Source organism: Oryx dammah, unplaced genomic scaffold (genome assembly GCF_014754425.2).
Source record: "Oryx dammah isolate SB20612 unplaced genomic scaffold, SCBI_Odam_1.1 HiC_scaffold_26, whole genome shotgun sequence".
NCBI lineage: Eukaryota > Metazoa > Chordata > Mammalia > Artiodactyla > Bovidae > Oryx > Oryx dammah.
The window spans coordinates 61,816,364-61,839,911 of record NW_024070210.1 but is presented as its reverse complement, the minus strand read 5'-3'; the positions used below and the strand labels follow the sequence as shown (position 1 = coordinate 61,839,911).

The following is a 23,548-nucleotide window of genomic DNA, read 5'->3' as shown; positions in this document are numbered from 1 at the left end:
TATTAAAAAAACTAAGATCATGGCATCTGGTCCCATCACTTCATGGCAAATAGAAGGTGAAAAAGTGGAAGCAGTGACAGATTTTTCTCTTCTTGGGCTCTACAATCACTGTGGACGATGACTGTAGCCATGAAATTAGAAAGACGCTTGCTTCTTGGAAGGAAAGCTATGACAAATCTAGACAGCATTTTAAAAAGCAGAGACATCACTTTGCCAACAAAGGCCCATATAGTTAAAGCTATGGTCTTTCAAATAGTCATGCACAGATGTGAATGTCGGACCATAAGGAAGGCAGAGCACCAAAGAATTGATGCTTGCAAACTATGGTGCTGGATAAGACTCTTGAGAGTCCCTTGAACAGCAAGGAGATCAAACCTATCAATTCTAAAGTATTCGAAGGACTAAAGAATATTCATTGGAAGGACTGATGCTGAAGCTCTAATACTTTGGCCACCTGATACAAACAGCTAACTTATTGGAAAAGACCCCGCTACTAGGAAAGATGGAAGGCAAAAAGAGAAGAGGGTGACAGAGGATGAAATGGTTGGATGCCATCACTAACTCAATGGACATGAACTTGAGCAATCTCCTGGAGATAGTGAGGGACAGGGAGGCCTGGCATGCTGCAGTCCATGAGGTCATAAAGAACCAGACATGACTTAATGACTGAACAATAATAAACAGCATAATAGTATATATTTTCTGAAGCTAAATTTCACATTCATAATCTTAGTAATTCAAAAAGAATTTCTACCTTACCATTAACCATCACAATTGCTTAAAAAATTAATTAAATACACACAATTTTCATGGTATAAATGGTATAAAAATATACTGCCTGCAATATGCCCTTGTTTCCATGAATAGTCATATCTTCAGTTTCAAAGAAGCAAAGTGATTTTTAAACATGTTTGAAACAAGATTATTTTACACTTTAAAATTGTGTCAAATGTAATTCTTCACAGAAGCTAAATGTAAAGTTACTGCTGTATCACTGGTGGCCTTTAAAAATAACCATTGCTACAACCATGGTAATAATGACTGATTTTCATGTGCAGAATTAGAAATTACATTTGGTCCCACTTTCACATAATATTTCTTTTAAAAAAAAGTCTGAACTAGATCATCTGAGTAATTTAAGCATTAAATACATATACCAGACTGAGAAAAAACATGGAATCATGTGAATAAATTCCAATAATTTTAATGCCATAAAATCTAGAATCTAGACAGACTTTTCCTAAAAGAATATATAATCAGATGTGTAACTTATGTTTAATATGCCATATACATACCATAACTATACCATGCATTGACAAATGAGATAAGCATGAACACTGTGGCCAGGCACAGGCCAACTCTCATGACTGAGAGAGTCAAGGCTAAAAATATCAGTTTTGATATCTGCTAATCACAGAATCAGCACAGACCTAATTCAGATCTGGCTTGGGTTAGAATGTCATGCAAACTTCAGAGGCATAAAAGCATTTATGCATATAAATTGGATAATTAGATAGTTTTAATTTGATAATACCAGCAATTAAGCATAGTTATAAGCCATGTATCTGTATTAAAAGAAAATCATCATTTTTTTTCACATGAAATAAAATGATAAAACTATGCTCCTTCATTTATGTTATTTGTTTCTCAGTCTCTTCCTTTCTATTTCCAAACACCCCAGTTCTCACAGGACTTATCTGTAATTCTTTTACTCCTTTAAATTGTATTGCCCTTTCTCTCCTTCTGGTTATCTGAATTGCTAAATGTTATGGACTGAATGTTTAGAGTCAATTCAATTTCAAAGTACAAAAAAAACCCTTGCTCCAATTGTCATACAAATTATTTATATATTATAAACCCATCAATACAGTTTTAAAATTATTGTTTTACACATTTGCCTTTTAAGTCAAATAGGAAAGAAGTACATCAAGACTGTACATTGTCACATTGCTTATTTAACTTATATGCAGAGTACATCACGCAAAATGCCAGACTGTATGAAACACAAGTTGGAATCAAGATTTCCAGGAGAAATATCAGTAACATCAGATATGCATATGATACCACCCTTATGGCAGAAAGGGAAGAGGAATTAAAGAGCCTCTTGATGAAGATGATAGAGGACAGTGACAAAGCTGTCTTAAAACTCAACATTCGTGGGGAGGGGGGTGGGAGGGGGGTCCATGTTTGGGAACGCATGTACACCCGTGGTGGATTCATGTCAATGTATGGCAAAACCAATACAAAATTGTAAAGTAAAATAAAAAATAAATAAATAAATAATAATTAGAATTAAAAAAAAAAAACTCAGCATTCAAAAAACTAAGATTATGGCATCAGCTCCATCATTTCATGACAAATAGATGGAGAAATAATGGAAACAGTGACAGACTTTATTTTCTTGGGCTCCAAAATCACTGCTAATGGTGACTTCAGCTATGAAATTACAAGACACTTGCTTCTTGGAAGAAAAACTATGACAAACCTAGACAGCATATTAAAAAGTAGAGACATTACTTTGCCAACAAAGGTGTATATAGTCAAAGCTATGGTTATTCCAGTAGTCATGTATGGATGTTGAGAGTTCCTTGGACTGCAAGGAGATCCAACCAGTTGATCCTATGGGATATCAATCCTGAATGTTCACTGAAAGGACTGACACTGAAGCTGAAGCTCCAATACTTTGGACATCTGGTGCAAACAGCCGATATATTGGAAAAGACCCTGATGCTGGGAAAGATTAAGGGAAGGAGAAGGGGATGACAGAGGATGAGATGGTTGGATGGCATCACTGACTCAAATGGATATGAGTCTGGGCAGGCTCCAGGAGATGGTGAAGGACAAGGAAGCCTGGCATGCTGCAGTCCATGGGGTCACAAAGAGTCAGACATGACTGAGTGACTGAACAACAAAAACATTCGCTCTTCCAGATCTTCTCTTATTATGATAACTTAATATTAGAGTCAATCATTTTTTATTTAGTCCTCATTATTCCTGACTGCCATACTTTTCCTTTGGGTCTCATTTCTTTATATTTAAAGCACTGATGATTCTACCTCCTCCCTGGCTTTGGTTTCTGTTACAAACTGAATTATCTCCCCCCACAAAATTCATATGTTGGATCCTTAACTCAATGTAACTGGAGAGAGGGTCCATAAGGATATAATCAAGGTTAAATGAGTATTTGGGGCTCTGATCCAAGAGATCAGTGTCCTTAAGTAAAACCCCAGAGAGCTCTCTCTCCACCCATATGTGCCAAGGAAAGACAACGTGGGCAAGTGCAGAGAGGAGACCATCTATGAGCACAGAAGAGGGCATTCACCAGAAAACAGACAGTATTAGCACCCATATCTCAGACTTCCATCCTCTAGAACTAAAGAAAAAAAGAACCATATCTGTGGTATGTTTTTTTATGGGAACCCAACCTGATGAACGTAACTATCCCTCTAACCTACAGGCGGTAAAGTGTCTGTCTACAATGCGGGACACCTGCGTTCAATCCCTGGTTTGGGAAGATCCCCTAGAGAAGGAAATGGCAATCCACTCCAGTACTATTGCCTAGAAAATCCCATGGACAGAGGAGCCTGGTAGGCTACAGTCCATGGGGTCGCAAAGAGTCAGACACGACTGAGCGACTTCACTTTCACTTAACCTGATGAATATAACTATCCCTCTAACCTATTTCTCAACTCTTAAACCTACTTTTAAGTTATCAGCATGTATTTTTAATTTATTGCTTAGTATCACTTTCTTGATGTCTTGCTGGCTTCATAATCTCAGCATATTCCAACTAGAATCCATAACTGTAAATCAGCAACTCTTCCTGCCTTTCTAAATTTTACTGATTCCCACTCCCAGCCACACTTACCTATACCCTAGCAGAGTTGATTCTATAAAATGTTTTCTAAACTATCTAGTGGTCATTCCTAAGCAAGAAATTAAAGACTAGATAGCATTTTCTTTTCTTTTCTGTGACTTCTCAGTGAAAATAAAAAGTCCCATGCTAGCAGAAGCAGCTATAAGATATAGTTGTGTATGTTTGGCAAGTCAGCTCTGTATGTTAATACTTCTGTCACTTTCTACAGAATCAATAGCATCAAGCATACAAAGGCTATGCACTATAAAAAGAAAATTACTATTGCAAGAAATGTAGACTTGTTAAACCTGTACCTCTAAAAAACCCATCAGCAAAACTGAAAATCTGATGAAGAAAAAGCAAAATCACAGCAATCCTTAGATGTTGCATAAGTCAAAACATGATTTGTTGACTGATTTTTTTTCACTTTTTAATTCAGTTTAATTCACAAATAATATGACTAAATTTCTGTCTCACCATAGTCTTATTGAGACTATGTCTTTGTAACCGTCACTGTCCCTGCCTTTAGCAGCATGGCAGAATTCCTGGAATTATGTGAGCATTGCCAGAAGGGACAATGGTTTTTCTCTAAGTTATATCCAGTTCTGCCTAGTGTGATCTCATTTTTGATAACCAGATAACATACCAAGAAAACACCTCCTCGTTGAATTTAAAGTCCAGAGATTGGCCTAAGGTGCACACTGAGATAGTTAGAGAGCTTGTCTCAGAATCCTTACCCTTTTCAAGTCGACTCTTGGCCACCTAGCTGAATGGATCTCTCTGCAGCACAAGGAGGAAAACCAACCCAGTGTTTTCAAAACACACAGTCTCATTCATTTTTGCATCTCGAGTATTTTCATCATCTAAAGTATGTGTTGAAATGAGAACCATGAATGTTTAATGTTAATTTATTAAATATATTTTAAATTTTAAGATGGAAACCAGAAGAGGTTTATAAAGAAATTAAGCACAATATGACACCTTCCAAACTAAACTAATACTATAATTATTACTTATTGAATACATATCAGAGGAGATCTTTTACATATTTCAAAATATACATACTTTCAAATTCCACCTTCAGATAACTTGAAGTGAAGTGAAGTGAAGTTGCTCAGTCGTGTCCGACTCTTTGTGACCCCATGGACTGTAGCCTACAGGCTCCTCCCTCCATGGGATTCTCCAGGCAAGAGTACTGGAGTGGGGTGCCATTGCCTTCTCCAGGGGATCTTCCCGACCCTGGGATCGAACCCGGCTCTCCCGCATTCCAGGCAGACGCTTTAACCTCTGAGCCGCCAGGGAAGCCCTCAGATAACTTAGGTAGGCAGTTTTCCTTTTGCCTTTTATCAGCCTTTAACCTGTTAGAATGATTTCTGACTGCACGCGTGTTAAGTCCCAGAGTCGTGTCTGACTCTACAACCCTGTGGACTGTAGCCACCAGTACCAGCTCAGAGAAGTCACTAAGCCTCGTCTTCGCCTAGGAATAGACAGTTTTGCTTTCTGTGCTTTTCTATTAAGACATCTATACCAAATGCAACTGCTGTTCGGGATAAATTTTGTGATGTTCTCACTTCTTCACAATCCACCTAAAACATATTGCTCCTCTGAGTCTTCACAAAATACTTTAATAGCATTTTATTTAAAGAAAGGGTGTCAAAGACATCTTATTGGATGGTTCTAACCCTTTCCCCAAATTTGATCTTATATTAATCTCCAAGGGAGGGTTTCTGCATTATTATACATTTTATATATGTTACAATCTAGTGTCTCCCGAGAATTAAGACAAAAAACAGAAATCAACAGAAACAGACTCAAAGGCAAGTCTCCCATAGACCTTAATATTACAACATGTTCATTATTCCTTGACAGACTGGAAAATGAAACAAACAAGATCAAAAGAAGTTGTAAGCATATTTCTAAAAATGTCTACTAAGCTCCTTTTTATGGAATACTCATGAGGTAAAAAATCAATTTCCATTTGTCCTTTTTCAATAAACTCTATCTTTATTGAAGAAATTATTGTATCTGTAAGAGGAAAGAAAGCAGCTGAGGTAGAAATAACATCAACAATAGCAATTACGAAAGGACTCCAGTTATTTTTTCTGTTCTAATAGGAAAAAAATATACTTCATTTTTGAAAGAGTTATAGTCATTTGGAGTTTATTCTTAAATTACTCTAAAAACAATATTTCAAGACTTCAACTCTCTTAGTTTTCTTACCTCCTCCCTAGCTATTCTATCTTAGTCTTTTGTCTCATTATTTGATGTAAATAAATAACATGGAAAATAAATGATATATTTTTATCATTTGATAAATTTTAATAGCTCCTTTTTTGAAATAAGTATATGATCATTAGAAAGATTTTCAAAAATATCAAAAGGTAAAAATAACTGTCATCTCTGTCTCAACATTTTGAAATATTTCTGATTTTTCCTATGTACACACATATACATATATATACACACATATAAGCGACTTGCCTTTCACTTTTCACTTTCCACTTTCCTGCATTGGAGAAGGAAATGGCAACCCACTCCAGTGTTCTTGCCTGGAGAATCCCAGGGACGGCAGAGCCTGGTGGGCTGCCATCTATGGGGTCGCACAGAGTCGGACACGACTGAAGTGACTTAGCAGCAGCAGCAGCAGGAGCACATACACACATGAAATTTATAATACAGGAATAAAAATATATTCAATTGTAAATAGTTTATCAAGTTATTAACTATTCATCAAAAACATTTTAATAGTGTCATTATATTCAATGGAATGCACATGAATTAATTTATTTAAGCAATCCCATATTATTGAAATTTAAGTTATCTGAAGGACCATAAGTCCATTATCTTCCACACACAGTTTTTTGATATGAACTCATCCAGAATCATTCATCAGAGATTTCACAGGATTGTAACTTACTTGTTTATAATATATGAGAATATGGTTTTCTTATAATTTATTGCATCTATAGAACTTTCCATTGTTTTCTATACATTAGGTGTTCCATAAATATTTATTTACTAATCATGAAGAAAATATGCAAAGACCCTATACTTTCCTAATAGTAAAGTCACAGATAAAACAAAATCAAGCATTCTATTTGAGCTTCCCTGGGATCTTAGACAGTAAAGAATATGCCTGCAATGTGGTAGATCCAGGTTCAATCCCTGGGTCAGGAAGATCCCCTGAGAAGGAAATGGCAACCCACTCCAGTATTCTTGCCTGGGAAATCCCATGAACAGGGGAGCCTGGTGGACTATAGTCCATGGGGTCACAAAGAGTCGGACGCAACTGAGCGACCAACACACACACATTCTATGTATTTTCCGGTAGTGTTAGTCGCTCAGTCATGTCCAACTCTTTTCGACTCCTCTGTCCATGGGATTCTCCAGGCCAGAATATTGGAATTGGCTGCCATTTCCTTCTCCGTTTATTTTCAGGTAGGAGTACAGCAATTCTATACACTTTAGTTTGGACCTTGCTATTTTAGCCCTTCCCCTATTTTTTTCTGCTATCATTTAAGAAATCCATTTTCTTTTGATGAGTGTTCATTTACTGAAATCACTGTCCATTATGTAAGGGCATTTGATTTCCTGGATGCCGGTGTCCTGGATTTCAGAGTGGGAGTTCCATTACAGATGTTACTGATTTGGGCTGAGTTTCTTTCTCTGAGCTACACTCAACATTTGCCATCTGACTGTCTGATGATGAGTATATTGCACCTGAGTAGTTTTTCTGTATGTTATTTCATAGGAAAATGGAGATAGGGATAGAAATTTGGCTGCTAGGAAAAATAACTTTGAAGACTATTTTTTGAAATGTATGTTTGTTGGGTTTGAGCATGTATGTTTGTGTGTAAGAACAAGATCTTAAACTCAAAGGAATACAAAGAAAAACCCCATGAAATATCATTTTGTCTTCATAAACCACTCCAGCAGCCTTAGAACTAAACTATCCCAGACAGATGAAGATGTGTATTGATAGGCTTATTGGATGGCTGAAAAATTAATGATTCTTTGGGAAAGTTTCCAAGCAGCAGGCTAATTTTATTACCAGTACTTTTTAATAAATCTTTGTTCCCTAACTGTACTCATAATAAATAATTTTTAAAAGATTATCTGCTTTAATATGAGCTGATCCAATCTTCTGACTTGGATATTAGTTTCCCATTTCATATAAGAATCAGTGGTTGAAACTGGACTCTTTCTATCCTAAATCACCTATATTAGGACATTTTGGTTATATTCAAATACGGGATCTAAGAAGTTCACATTTGGAAGTGTCTAAAGCAATCACCTCCTTTAGTTCCTTTCTTTCGCTGATGTAGAAACTGAGGCCAAAAGTTATTTGCCACAAGCTGTTATGTCACTATCTATTTCACCTTTCTTTCCTTTTTTTCCTCATATTTCTCTTTTCTAATTTTCCCCAGCAGAATTGCAGAATAAGGTCAAATCTATACAAATAAGTAAGTTCAACCAGTCAAAAACAACATTCTAAATGCTGAGTTATGTCCTATAAATGTTGTAGGAAGGAGATTATTAGAACAGGCCTATTGCCTTTGTCAGAGTACAGGCTGGCAACAAGTGATAGGCTTCATCCTGTATACGTTCTCACTGACTGAGGAAAGTAAATAAGGATTGCCAACACTTTCTGTGGCTTCAGTTGGCAAGTCTCTCTCTACTATTTTAAACCAAGGTCACACAGCTAGCTGGCACTAGAATTAGAACCCAGAAACCCTGGCTTTCCGTAACTTTTCACTCCTTATCACGGCAACATAGGGATTGCATGCTCATGAAAACTGGGGTGTGGGATTGTAGCATTTGTGAGTTCTGTATAATAGAGACTCATGACATTGAGCATGAAATGGAACTAACAACATATACTCCTAAGTCTGAGAAAGACACAGCATCTTTATTCTGACCAACATGTGTGTTGGGGCTACTTAACACTATATACTCTGGAGGAAGATTCAAAAGTAGGGGTATGAGTAAGAATCCTTCATCATGATGTTTAAGAAGTTACTTTAAAGTACTATTTCTACATTCCAGGAGACATATTTTTTTAAAAGAAAATGAAGCAATAGTGAGCCAATGAAAATGAGAATCACTGTTTCTTCACTTCCCATGGTAAAGTAACTCAGTTGGCCAAAACTTTGATTTCTTTTTAACTGCTCCTTCTAACTCGTGTCCCCTGTCTATCTCTTACCCTATGATCACAGCAATTTTTCAACAAATACTGCTCTACCTTTTCCCCTCCTTTCCACGTCCACCCCATTTGTAAACCCCAGAACCTTTCTGCTCCCCCACCACCACTGAGAGCAAGCAGTTGTTCCATAAACAGGTTGCAACCTAGAAAAACTTCTGTTTGGGTTTGAAGGTTTCCGATACTTTGTACCTTGACATTTCTGAATTTAGAATCTCTCTTGGGCTCAGATTCTTCCAGTCAGTCTTGCTGAGTAACTTCCTTCCAGTTACCACCTTCCTGAGACCCAGTTCTGCTTCCACTCTGGCTACATCTTGGTTGGTAGGCTCAGCAGTGTTTCCCCATTACTGGTCCTTAGGCTGTGCCCCATCTCTGAATTTGAAGTTGGTTCTGTCATTGCAAGTGCCACACAGCACAAATTATGGGACCATTTTCCACTAAATCAAATACAAATTCCATTCACTGACCTTTATGACTCCATGATCTGACCTAACGAACTATGAGAACCTATCATTCATTCCCTCTCATTTCTCACCAAACAAGTACACCAGTCATTTCAAAACCTGCCCAGTGCTTTCCCACCACTGAGAGTTCCCGAACTCTATTCCCTGGGGAAAGCCCTTGTCAGAATCCTATCCCCACTGAGAGAACTCCACACATGTTCCAAGGTTGGATTTTTAAAAGCCATCTCTCCAGATTATAGGCAAAATTAACTAATTTCCAAAATATTATCCCATGAGAGGCAGAGCTATGAAGCCAGACTAGGTTTGAATCGGTGCTTCTCCACTGGAATTCCAGCTGGAAGAGTGTGGTCAAGTGAAGTGTTTTTAGCCTCCATATCCTAATCTTCAATGTAGAGCTCTAATCATCCTAACTTCCCAGAGTTTTAGGAATGACTATCTGAGTTTAAAGCAAAATGCCCCTGGCATATGATACATGCCCAGTAAATACATGCATTTGTTAATACTTTGCCCCTAAGATACTTTTGAGAGAAGGTAATGGCAATCCTCTCCAGTATTCTTGTTTAGAGAACCTCATGAACACAGGGACCTGGAGGGCTATAGTCCAAGAGGTCGCAAAGAGTTGGGCACAACTGAGTGACTAGCAGCAGCAACAAGATACTTCCCCTGCAATAAAAACTAAAATGCTTTATGGGTATAGACTTCTTTTCTAAGTGTTTCTGGCATATTTAATATTGTTATGAGGTATTCTATAGTTAAAATTTATTCTATTCTATAGTTAAAATTTCCATATATAAAAAGGTTTATCTATCCCCAAGCTCTGTGTTGTACCTGTGAATTATCCCCATTTCATCAATAAGGAAGACTGAGAGACCAAGCTGCTGGTCCAAAGACACACACACCTGGTGAATGGCACAAGCTCTGACATCAGCCCCACAAACTATGCACGATGGTGCAGCTTCCTTAGGCAGGCAAAAGCAGGTTTACCAAATCCTTCTATTCGTCACAGCACAGAACTCATTGTTTTATCTGAAGTAGGTATGTAAAACACATATCATGAATTATTATTCAGTGGCAAAACAGGAACAAAACAGTCATCATGGTGGAGGTAAGATTTATAAAACGAATGGAAATAAAACTTACAAAAATTTGTGAATGGACACATTTTAGCATTTAACCAATAAACATCCCAGAAGGCTTAAGAGGGTCTTCTTAAATGAACAATGTAAAGAAATAGAGGAAACAACAGAATGGGAAAGACTAGAGATCTTTTTAAGATAATTGGAGCTATCAAGGGAATATTTCATGCAAGGATGGGCAAGATAATGGACAGAAATGGCAAGGATCTAACAGAAGCAGAAGAGATTAAAAAGAGGTGGCAAGAATACACAGAAGAACTATACTGAAAAGGTCCTAATGACCCAGAAAACTACAATGGTGTGGTCACTCTCCTAGAGCCAGACATCCTGGAATGTGAAGTCAAGTGGGCCGTAGGAAGCATTACCATGAACAAAGCTAGTGGAGATGATGGAAATCCAGCTGAGCTATTCAAAATCCTAAAAGATGGTGCTGTTGAAGTACACTCACTATGTTAGCAAATTTGAAAAACTCAGCAGTGGCCACAGGACTGGAAAAGGTCAGTTTTCATTTCAATCCCAAAGAAAGACGATGCCAAAGAATGTTCAAACTACCATATAACTGTACTCGTTTCACATGCCAGCAAGGTAATGCTCAAAGTCCTTCAAGATAGTCTTCAGCATTACATGAAATGAGAACTTTGAGATATCCAAGCTGGGTTCAGAGAAGGCATAGGAACCAGAGATCAAATTGCCAACATTTGCTGGATCAAACAGAAAGCACACGAAGTCCAGAAAAATATATCTTTTTGCTGCATTGACTAAGCTATAAGTCTTTGACTGTGTGAATCACAATAAACTGTGGAAAATTCTTAAAGAGATTTTAACGTACCAGACCACCTTACCTATCTCCTGAGAAATCTGTATGCAGGTCAAGAAGCAACAGTTAGAACCAGACATGGAACAACAGACCAGTTCAAAATTGAGAGAGGAGTACAACAAAGTTGTATATTGTCACTCTACTTATTTAACTTACTTGCAGAGTACAACATGTGAAATGCCACACTGGATGAATCATAAGCTGGAATCAATATTGCAGAGAGAAATATCAATAGCCTCAGGTATGCAGATACAACTCTAATGGCCGAAAGTGAAGAGGAACTAAAGAGCCTCTTGATGAGGGTTGAAGAGGAGAGAAAAGAGCTAGCATAAAACTCAACATTCAAAAAACTAAGACCATGGCATCCAGCCTCATCATTTCATGGCAAATAGAAGGGGGGAAAGTGTGGAAGCAGTGCTGGATTTTACTTTATGAGGCTCCAAAATCACTGTAGACAAGGACTCAGCTATCAAGTTAAAAGATGCATGCTCCTTAGAAGAAAAGCTATGACCAACCTAGACAGCATATTAAAAAGCAGAGACATCACTTTGCCACAAAAGTCCGTACAGTCAAAGCTATGGTTTTTCCAGTAGTCCTGTATGGACATGAGAGTTGGACCATAAAGAAAGCTGAGCACCAAAGAACTGATGCTTTTGAATTGTGGTGCTGAAGGAAACTCTTGAAAGTCCCTTGGACAGTAGTAAGGAGATCAAATCAGTCAATCCTAAAAGAAATCAACCCTGAATATTCATTAGATGAAGTGATGCTGAAGCTGAAGCTCCAATGCTTTGGCAACCTGATGCAGAGTCAACTCATTGGAAAAGACCCTGATGCTGGGGGAGATTAATGGCAAATGGAGAAAAGGATAGTAGAAGATAAGATTGCTAGATAGCATCATCAACTCAATGGGCATGAATTTGTGCAAACTCTGGGAGATAATGAACAAAAGAGGAAACTGGCATGCTACAGTTCAAAGGGTCGCAAAGGGTCAGACACGACTTAGCGACTAAACAACCACAAAAGCCATCCTATCCTAGTAAGATTAGGGACATTCCGGATATTGGTTTGTTACTTTATCCCTGGGAAAATTTTAGACAAAGGATATAATTTATTTTTAAGTCAATTGATTTGGTTTTAACATCCCTTGTTTGAAGTGTTAGATCTATAAAACTTCCTGATAGTTCAGGCTCACAAATCAATCTAAAAGGCCCTACACATAGGCCTTTAAGAACCAGAGAACAACAACAAAAGAACCAGAGGAGAAGAGAGGACATTTCCAGTATCTGGGCAGGCCGAGGTGGGGAAGGAAGAGCGGGAGGCCAGATACAATGCTAGGAAGCTTGGAGTTATTGTTCAAAATTTCAAATTCTTCACAAATTTTACATTGTATCCAACTTAAATCCATTTCTTTATTCATTCAACAAATGTTTACTAAGTACTGATTAGTAAGGCATGTTCTGTATCAAGCAGTTTGGCTATAACATTGAACAAAAAGTCTGCTTGTTAAGAAGCAGTATACTTATTCTAGGTCAGTTCTATAACTGGTATGTGTGTGTATGCTCATGTGCATGTGGGTGTGTGATTGATTTGTGAGTAATTTCTAACACATTTTGTTTTGACCACCCTTTGTTAGCCTGTACACGCAAAACTCACCTTGCCACACTGTCGTATTAAAAAGTTACAAACAGACCTGTAAGTCAAATAAATTGATTTTTGGATTACCTACATTTTTCATTAAAATTCTTTCACTTATCCCATGTAATTGAGATATAAGTCTGAATGGTCACGTTTCTGAAAATGAGTCATCATGGATTTTTTAAAAATAGAATCTTATGGGATAGCTGACAGTGAAAATGAAAGCAAGTGGGGAGGAGCATCAGAAAGAAGGCTGATAATATGAGATTATGTGTCTCTCATCCTTAGAAAATAATGTTCATTACTGGATAAAAACCCTGATAATTCCCGTATATGCCTATGGATAGAAGTGTAATGCTTTCTAAAAATAATATTATTCTTCAAACACCTTCCAATCCTGGTTTTAAAAAATCTGTAGTAGAAGCAGCCAGGGTTAAGAAAAAATAAGTTTCCACTTTTATATCTTCACATTTTAGGTCTAGACTGGTGTAATGCCAATTTTGATTTTAACCCAACATCTGGAGGAAGTTATATTTTCAATAGAAAAGTAATGTTTACTGAAAATGACTGACTCATCACGTAGTTTTCTGGGGGAGTTATATTATTTATACCTAAACAAAATGAAGAACAACTGTCAAGAATCCAAAAATAATGAGTAAACATCTCTGGATTTTAGCAGTCAATGATACGAATTGACAAAATAAAGCAGTCTCTTTAAGTCGTGAATTTTATAATTTGCCTCTGTCGTCAGGAAGAATATATATATGCACATTTTCTTTGTCCATTTTTATGACTTTTGTGCCTCTATTACAGTAAGTGCTGTCTGCCAGTCAATGACAGTATGCTTGTACTTTTATGAGTGTATATAAAGTTAACTCTTTCCCTTAGGGCAAACAGGGAATATACATATATAATGACAGTTATAATAAAAGCTAGGGGTGAGTTTGTGCTGATAAATGATTATTTTTAATGATAGAATTTCTCACAGAACCCTGATTAAAGATTTTCCTGCATGGAGATATTTTATCTTTCTTAAGGGAGTAAAATAAGTACCTATAATCTGTAAATTGTACTTCATTTTCTTAAAAATTTTATATACCTATTTTATATATATGTGTGTGCGTGCATATGTGTGTGTGTGCGTGTGTGTGTATTATATATATATATGGTTTTGAAAAATAGTTTTGCATGAAGTCGTTCAAGTTGGCATTCTCTAGCCAAGAATACTGGAGTGGGTTGCCATTTCCTTCTCCAGGGGGTCTTCCCAACCCAGGGATCAAGCCGACGTCTCTTTGTTTCCTGTACTGGCTGGCAGGTTCTTTACCACTAATACCACATGGGAAGCCCCAGTTTTATGCAGATGTCTCAAATAAGTAAGCACTTTAAAAATATTAATGAGTAAAGTATTAGATAAAAGGATAACATAAAGAATATTTTTAAAATATTTTCAAAGATAATTCATTCATCATAGATAAGTATTTGCTTGTATTATTATACAGCCTGTCCCAAGCAAGGTCTATAATAGAAAGAGATGGTGAGCTTTACCTATGACTAACCAAAATGAGGTCTTTATGAAATGAGGGACAAACACATCATACATCTAGCTACCGGAGCTCTTCATCTAGAAGCTAAATCTCACCTACTCTCTAAGCCAATCCCACATACCACAAGGAGTGACTCTACAGAAAAAAACATTGATGAGTAAGATGAAATTAAGTCTTATTCTATGAGATCTAGTGCTCACAGTATTAGCATTAGTGGAAAGGTTGTGTTACACACCCCTGAGGCCATGTGCCTAGGCTTCTGGGTCTACTTCCCTAAACCAAGGACAGCTCACTTATCCTGACATTATGTCTATAGTTTTTTTGTTTTATTGGTTTAGTTTCTGTGTATGCATACACAGATATATAGCTATAAACAAATTATGGATGTATATTATATATACATTTTACATATAAAATAAACAAACAAAATCTCATTCCTTGTGTCAGTAAGGTGTATTTTATTTGTTTTACTCCTGGGCCTGGCTGGAATGCTGCTTTAAACTGTCAGATTCTCTAAAACCTCCTGTGCCTCTGCCTGTTGGCATGCTCCCAGCACCTGGATGCTATCTGTGGACTTCCCAGGTTACTCCTATACCAGTCCCCCCAGATAAGGAGCCAGCGCGATAGCTTTCCTGGGCTCACTCTTATGTTTCCACAGGATCCCAGTGTCCCTGTTTTCTTCACTAGTCAGTACTGCTAACAGTATGGATTTTGTTCCAGCCCGCCTGAGTTATGACACAGGAAGGTCATTAAAGTTAAAAGTTTTAAAATCACATGTGGGTTTTATGGACCTCATGCTGTCTATATAGACTAAAGCCATCAACCAACTGCTGTTCCAGGGAATTCTGCTCCTGCACTGCAAGTCAGAGTGTTAAGACTGCTCAGCTTCCCTTACCGCTGTCCACTTAAAGAATTCACCATCATCAGTCGCTTTTTAAAATTTTTAAATAAAATACAAAACTGAACAAATCATTCCAACTTAAGGAATTATTTGGAGGGCTTCCCTGGTGGCTCAATGATAAAGAATCCACCTGAACTGCAGGAGACGCAGGAAATGCAGGTTCAATCTCTGAGCAGAGAAGATCCCCTAGAGGAGAAACGGCAGCCCACTCCAGTATGACCTGCACAATCCCAAGGACAGAGGAGCCTGGCAGGCTACAGTCCCCAGGGTCACAAAGGTCAGACACAGCTGAGCATATGCAATTATTTGTGAATTCCTTTTTGTGACAACCACATCTAAATCCTAAATATGACAGTAGGGACTATGGATTAATAACCAATTTTTCAGCAAAAGAAGTCACTGCCAAAAAAAAAAAAAAAAACAAGAACATTTTCTCTGAACAGTAAAGAAAAACTTCAAAATCTGTCTTTGGAAAAGGTAGCTAAATGGTTTGGAACTCTCAAAGTCTACATATAGAGGCATTTATTCCAATTTCCATATCATAGACATTTCCCCAAAACTATTCACCTTATTTTCTCTGGGGAGAATAAAAATGAAGATTTAGATAACTGCATTAAGAAATCTTTGTAGACTCATAAAATTATTTTTCTATCAATGGGTACAGGATGTACTAGGAGAAGCTTGGCATATTTGAAATTGTTGCTGAAGTGAAAATAACTTTTTAAAATGCAGAATTTTCATGTGATCAATTTTGCTTTCATGTGGTCAACATTTGGTTTGCTGGTTATAAACTATATACTTTCTTTTTTTTTTTTTTAATTAGCACCGGTGCTCATGAACTGTGACCACTATCTGGAGACCCTTACTTCCTATTGGTACATAAGTTCCTTCTATCACATTTAACTAAACCATGAAACTATAGCCACTCTAGATATAAACTTGGATGGCTACTGAAATAAAAGAATAAAATCAAATTCTGTGTTCTTTTTGCTGTTAAGGCCTTTATTTGTTTTACAAAATAACTCTCATAATCAGAAGTCCTACAGAAAAATTTAAGTTGACGTCAGAGTAACAAGGACACTGGATTTTTTTTAAATGCACATATGTAGTGTTTAGGATCAAAATCTAATCCCTGTTTTCCTCTTTTCAATACACAGTTTTGTTCAGATAGCCATCCCATCACTGCTTCTAGGGAATGCATCTTGATTGCTCTGAGCTACCCAGTGTATGGCATTAACATGGCAACTGCCATTAGTCTGACTTAGTCAGATAAATACGAGGATTTACATTCCATAATTGGGAAATAAGTTCTCTGTTTCTCACTAAATATGAACCCAGGTCACAAATTCAGCCATCATGTAATCACCACAGAAAAGAGTCTGAGGAGCAGGCTAATACATCAAGGATGATAGTAGAAAGCCCCCAGTGACATGGTTCAGTCAACAATCAATTCTTGAGCACTGACAAATTCTGGAGATAAGAAATACCTTTATTGCTTAGGCTATTTCTGTCAGAATTTCCAGTACTTATAGTTCACAGCATACTAACTGATTAAATACAGTTTAAGAGTAATCTAGCTGAAAATGCAAACAATTATATTTCACATATTGAGCCTTCTCATGGTATTGAATTCCACTGGCATACAATTAGTAATATCTAATATATTAATTTCAAGACGAGTTTTAGGAAAAAATTCACCTTAAGCATGGGAAACAAAAAGTGCTTTTAAAGACTTACAGTTATAAAGCAAGAGCTTTAAAATGTTGAATAAACTGTTTCAGCAAAACAAACCACATTATCAATGAAGACTAAAAAATGTTTAAAATTAAATTAAGTTTAATTCTGCCCATGATTCAATTTAAGGAAAAAATGAAAAATTTGTTTTATACACATATATTATTAGAAAGTATCTAGTTGTAAGATGCTTTAAATTTTTAACCTTAAATAAATTGTTTTCTCTCACAAATATACCCCAGAATTAATGGAAAAAATAAAATAAAATTATAACAATGCTTTAAATACAACTCAAACTTTGGTTGGACCATTTAAAAAAATTCTGACCCAGTTAAAACATTAGAAAGTGAAAGACAGTCAGTTGTGTCCGACTCTTTGCGACCCCATGGTCTATACATACAGTCCATAGAATTCTCCAGGCCAGAATACTGGAGTGGGCAGCCTTTCCCTTCTCCAGGGGATCTTCCCAACCCAGGGATCGAACCCAGGTCTCCCACATTGCAGGCAGATTCTTTACCAGCTGAGCCACAAAACATTAGACTTAGTCACTATAGACATTCACCTAATGAGTTGGCAGTATTCCTCAGTTAATACGCAGCTTTTTGGTGAGTTGCCTTAGAAAGGACCAAATAACAAATCAATCCTTCAGGGAGAAATTCCACAGAAACCTTGAAGAAGCAGCATAGAATCTTTTCAAGTCTCCTGTTTGGGAGATCTTAACTCTATACTCAATATAGCCAGCCTAACTCCTGGGGAAATGAAAAGCCAGGGTTGAAGATACAGAAAAGTTTTTTTTTTTTAATCAGTGGAAATTAACCAGCCAAAAATTAATGGGATTGGAGATTCTGTCCTTGGCAGCATCATTCAACCATGTAAACCAACCAGACCAGCACATTCATTTAAATTACACACAAGAAACAAATTTTCTCAATTTTGTATTTTGATACAAAGGTTCCTTACCTCCTGATTCTTTCTTAAGACCAAAGCAATAAAGGCAGAAATCATCCTAAGAATCAAACAATGTAATTAATTTACCATGGACTTGTGTTTCCTTGAACAGATCCCTTAAAACAATGACCAACCCCTCTGCAACTGATAATTTCTCTAGCTTAATTCTGTAAATGAGCATGACCATTAAGGAATTTGCTTCTCTGCCTGTTTTTATCTACAGAAACATTAATAGACATCAACTCCATCAAACTGTCAATGAAAATATGAAATACTATGAAACTTGATCAAGATAACAGTAAAGAAATGAGTATTATTCTTTTAGTGAGTGTTTTCCAAGCAGTTAAGCATGAACTGTTGAGTAGAGAATCCAACATAATAGACACATACTATTTTTAGCCCTGGAAAAGTAGAATGTTATTAATCACATTATAATCCTTGGATAATGCAGGCAGATATGTTAGTATACTTCTCATTGCCAGTATCCTGAGGGCTTGCTGCCTTACTGGATAGCATATATTTTAACAAACCCTACATTCGGCTTACATGTGTCTTCATTTTAACTGAGAATCCAGTAGAAACCCAACCTTTCTCATGCTCAGTTTCTTTATCTCTGAAATGGGGGGAAAGTAATAATTACCTAATGTTCTCGGGTGTTCTGTGGTTTAACTAATTAGAGGTTGTACTGCTTGATAAAGCACTAAGTGGTATTAAATATCTATATAGCATGCATTTACTGGCCAACGTGTTCACCAGCTGCTTAAACACAGCTGCTGTTAACAAGCAGTAGAAAAATCAGCTAAAAGCATGTGAAGAGCAGATTGGAGCAAATGACGTGGTATGAGTGTTTTACAAGTCATGAACTGGTTAACATTGTTTTTAAAATTAAGAATTGATTTCTTTGTAGAATGTCCATGTCTTTTAAAATTCTAGAAAGGTGAACCTATAGAGGGTTAAGCTTAGAAATTATAGGAAGAAAATACTCTGAAGTTCATGGACTGTGCCAAAAGGACTTTCAAACCCAAATTGAGATCGTTTGCCTTTCTTCCCCACTATTCTTTCTCTTTGTTCTGCTGATGATAAAACTCAAGTGATGTATACAGATACAACCAAAGACACTAGTTTATCAATGGCAGGTTCTTACGGAGAAGTTGGGTTATATGCACTGTGCTTCTTTAGCAAGCTAGAGTCAGATTAAGAAAGAGAGTAGATTAAACACAAACAGATATTAGGGTACTCACTGACTTTTGTTCCTGCTGATGATCAGTGTCTGTGGTCCTAACCATATCATGGCTTCCCTGGTACCACAGCAGCAGCAGTAAAGAATCTGCCTGCCAAAGCAGGAGACACAGGTTTGATCCCTGGGTCAAGAAGATACCTGGAGAAAAAAATGGCAACCCACTCCAGTATTCTTGCCTGGAAAATCCCATGGAGAGAGGAGCCTGACAGGCTACAGTCCATGAAGTGGCAAGAGTCAGAGATGACTGAGCAACTAAACCAACACTACAGGTAGGATTGGGGCTATGCTTTGCCTTTATAGAACAGAGGTGAGTGTATGTGTGTCAGTATTGTAAGATTAACAGTGATCTACTGTTAGAACACAATATTTTTTGTTTATTTATTTATTTCAGTAAGACTTACTTCTGAGTTTGCCGTTCCAAGTTAATTTTGAAGCAAGAAGATTAGGATAATTTCTAATCATCATTGTCCATTATACAAAACGCACTCAGAATATAACTTTGCACAGGAAATGTAATATCCTTTTAAATACTGATGACATAATTTTAATCATTATAATGGATAGCTTTCAAATAAAATAGAAAAAAAAAAACACACTGGTCCTAATATCTAAATGTTCAAAGAAATAAGAGCTCAATATTAATTCTATCAAAAGCTAAAGCATTATTTTTGGCAAGTAACTGAAATCATTTGCTTTGAATTAAACACTACACAGACTCACAGAAAAAGTGCACCATGTCACTTGGAATCACTTATCAACTGGCTAAACATGGTGATCATAAATGTAGGACTTACAACATTTCCAGGCATAAATTAATTCTGTCATGCCAACATCCCAGGTCATCATCAGATAATAAAGCTCAGATGTTTGTCATCCATTACCATTCAAGAACAAGAAGTGATGTTTAGGGAAAATATGTATAACTCATCCTTTCTGCAATGCTTTACATTTTATTAGAGATCAAAATCAGCTATTATAGAAGGATATTATTCGAATTGTATTAGTTTTGCATTCACAGAATCACCTTTACTGAAAGATACTTTAATATTGTGCCCCTTACATTTTTTTGAGGGTCATAAAATATATATGAAATTTAATATGGCATATTATGTAAAATATAATTTAGGACTCTATTATATAAATTCATATCCAGCACATAAAAACCCACATGATACATTTTGGGATTCAGTGCTAAAAAAATATCTGGTTCCTCTGAAAAACTGGTGTATATATATATATATATATTCTGGCTCAGTATTATAAGCTACATAATTACACCATGTTTGTTGTTTCCTGAATCCCAACTCCAGCTTTCTGGAAGCTGAGAGCCAAATTTGAGTGTCAATCACACAACCTTTATAATATGCTTACATTGCTTATAATATGGCATCTTTCTATTTGAAACATATTTTCTAATTCAATTTGTATTTTACTATTTAATTAGAGATTCCTATTTTTTAAAACAATCTCAAAGTTTTCATGAAACAGGTATGCTGTAAATATAAATATATAAATGCAAAAGTCAGCTTATCCTATAAATAATTTATCTTTGTAAAGTACAGATCAATATTTTAAAACTGCTATTACAATGCATCCTTAATGTGGATAGTTGATATGACCTTAAGAACTAAAAATAAAAGGATTCTGTCTCTGTAATTTTGACTCTTCATCTCGTTATCTATGTCTTAGCACAAAATCAGGCTATACTTGGTGGTACAAATATCATTTCAATCAGTATAAAAATCAAAGAGCCATATTTCCCACATATCAATCACCAGCGTAAACCTAGCAATATTGGAAAACAAGGAGGAGCAATCATGAGAACAGAGCCTGGCATAAATATACTAGCTGGATATTGTCGGCGGTGGAAATAAAATGCTAATATTGATAGTAACAATGTTAATAATTTACTATGAGCCAAATGCTCACTTAACTTTAACCTCAGAGCCCATTCCAAAAAAAGGCAACATATGCTTGCTAGGTTTAATTTCTCCATCAGTATGTTTCCTCTTTCATTTCAACTTTGTAGTCTTAAAAAAAAGGCATTCATGTCACAGAAATTCTGTCCTACAGGAGCTCCATCTATGGCAACTCTGTGGAGGTTGGGAAACTTTATTAAATTCAGTAGGAAAAGGGAAATAAGATTTAATGAGGTCAGGATGAAATCTCAGCACATTAACTTAACTTGGGTGTGATATTTCCCAGGCTTTAGTTGTTTCAAATCATAAGTGTTTTTCCTTTCCTCATAAAATAAACTCCACAAATGTACTCCCAATCTCCACTGCAAGGTCACTGTTTCTGTAATCTTGCGATTACCTTCTCTGGAGTGCACACCATAAAAATGCTAACACAAACCCATGACCTGCTATCCTGTTTCCAAATAAAAATAGAAGGAAAAAAACCCTGAAATGTTTGCTGTAGTAACCTAGTTATAGCTCTATTTTCATTCCCACTTATTTGAACTTTATCGCAGAGCAACATATGCCCATAGAGCTGCGACAGCCAGCCAAGTACCTTCAAGCAGTAACAAGATGGTTCACTATAAAGATATCACGTTAGCAGGTGTGCTTACTAAGGACAAACAGACTATTTTATAGGACACAAAACTGAGGATCAAACCCTAATCAAGGCTCATTCCTCTTTACCAAGTGGATTGCTGTACAACCTTGGACTAGTCAAATAATTAATTATACATTTTCTCCGTTTAGTCATTAGTAAAAGATGACAGCCAACTTAATGGATAATTGTATGTGTTCCCAAACTCAGAGGCTTCTCAGGTGGCTCTAGAGATAAAAAATCAGTCTGCCAATGCTGTAAGAGATGTGGGTTTGATCCCTGGGTTGGGAAGATCCCCTGGAGAAGGGATGGCAACCTAGAGAATCCCACGGACAGAGGAGCCTGGAGGGCTACAGTCCACAGGGTCACAAAGAGTCAGATATGAGTGAAGCAACTTAACATACACCAAACTCAGAGAATAACCTATTAGTAAGCAGTGTTTTTCTGTTCGCCTGTTTTTTCATGGTTTGGAATAGTGAACATTATGCCCACTATGTATGGAGCATGTAGACCAGTGTTAGAATTTTGGCTTAGAAACGTAGCCCCAATTTGTTCTTGAAGAAACACCATTTTTGAGCCTAAATTTTATCAACTATTAAAAATAAGGATAATAATAGATATTTTGCAAACCGTAGTGAAAACTACCATTAAGAATAGCTGTAGAATTTTCATCTGTATCATCAGCACATTACAGTTCCTCAAGAAGACTTAGTTTTCTTTAATCACTTCCCCTTATCTCAAGATACATTGTTCTCATCAAACCAGGTTTATTCTCACAGAAGCATTTCGGTTCATTCAATCTGTGATATATGTTTTGTGATTTTATCACAGGTCCTATATGAACTGGGAAACCATCCCTGACTTCAGACAGCTTACAACCTAATTATAAAGGGGAAAAATAGGCCAGAATTTATAATTGAGCATCAAATAAAATATGGAGAGTTCTCAAATTTAAAACAATGTCTTGGTCTTCTTTGAAAATCCAATTTCTTGCCTAGCCAGAATATTCTTGAAGAAAAACTGTAATGTTATTCACGCTCTCAGTCACTAAGGCATGTCCGACTCTTTGCGACTCCATGGGCTGTAGCCTGCCAGGCTCCTCTGTCCGTGGGATTCTCCAGGCAAGAATACGGGAGTGCGCTGCCATTTCCTCCTCCATCTTATTGTGCTTATTTCTAGGAAGCAAAAAGTTAAATGAAACAAGGGATGGAATTGAAGAATAGAAATAACCTGTTTAAGCAAAATGACTTCATAATGTCCCCAAAGCATGGTGAACACTTCCACCTTACTCTGTGGAAATTATCAAAATCTGAGTTCAGATCCCCAACCAAGCAATGATAAGACATGACCAAGGTAGGGAAGAATTCAGCCTAGCTAATTTTGATAATTTACTTTCTTTTTTATAATTGAAAAACACCATAATTCATGATTTTCCTTTTAATTCACCTATAATCATTATATATCAGTTAATATGCTGTTGCTTTTATTCAGCATCATAAATAGTTCTCTAAATTTCT

General features: G+C 36.6%; 1 protein-coding gene across 1 annotated transcript in view; it reads right to left on the bottom strand.

Moving 5' to 3' along the window:
- MDGA2 (MAM domain containing glycosylphosphatidylinositol anchor 2) overlaps positions 1–23,548 on the bottom strand; it is a 915,731-nt gene that overhangs the window by 790,080 nt on the left and 102,103 nt on the right. The window lies entirely within an intron of this gene.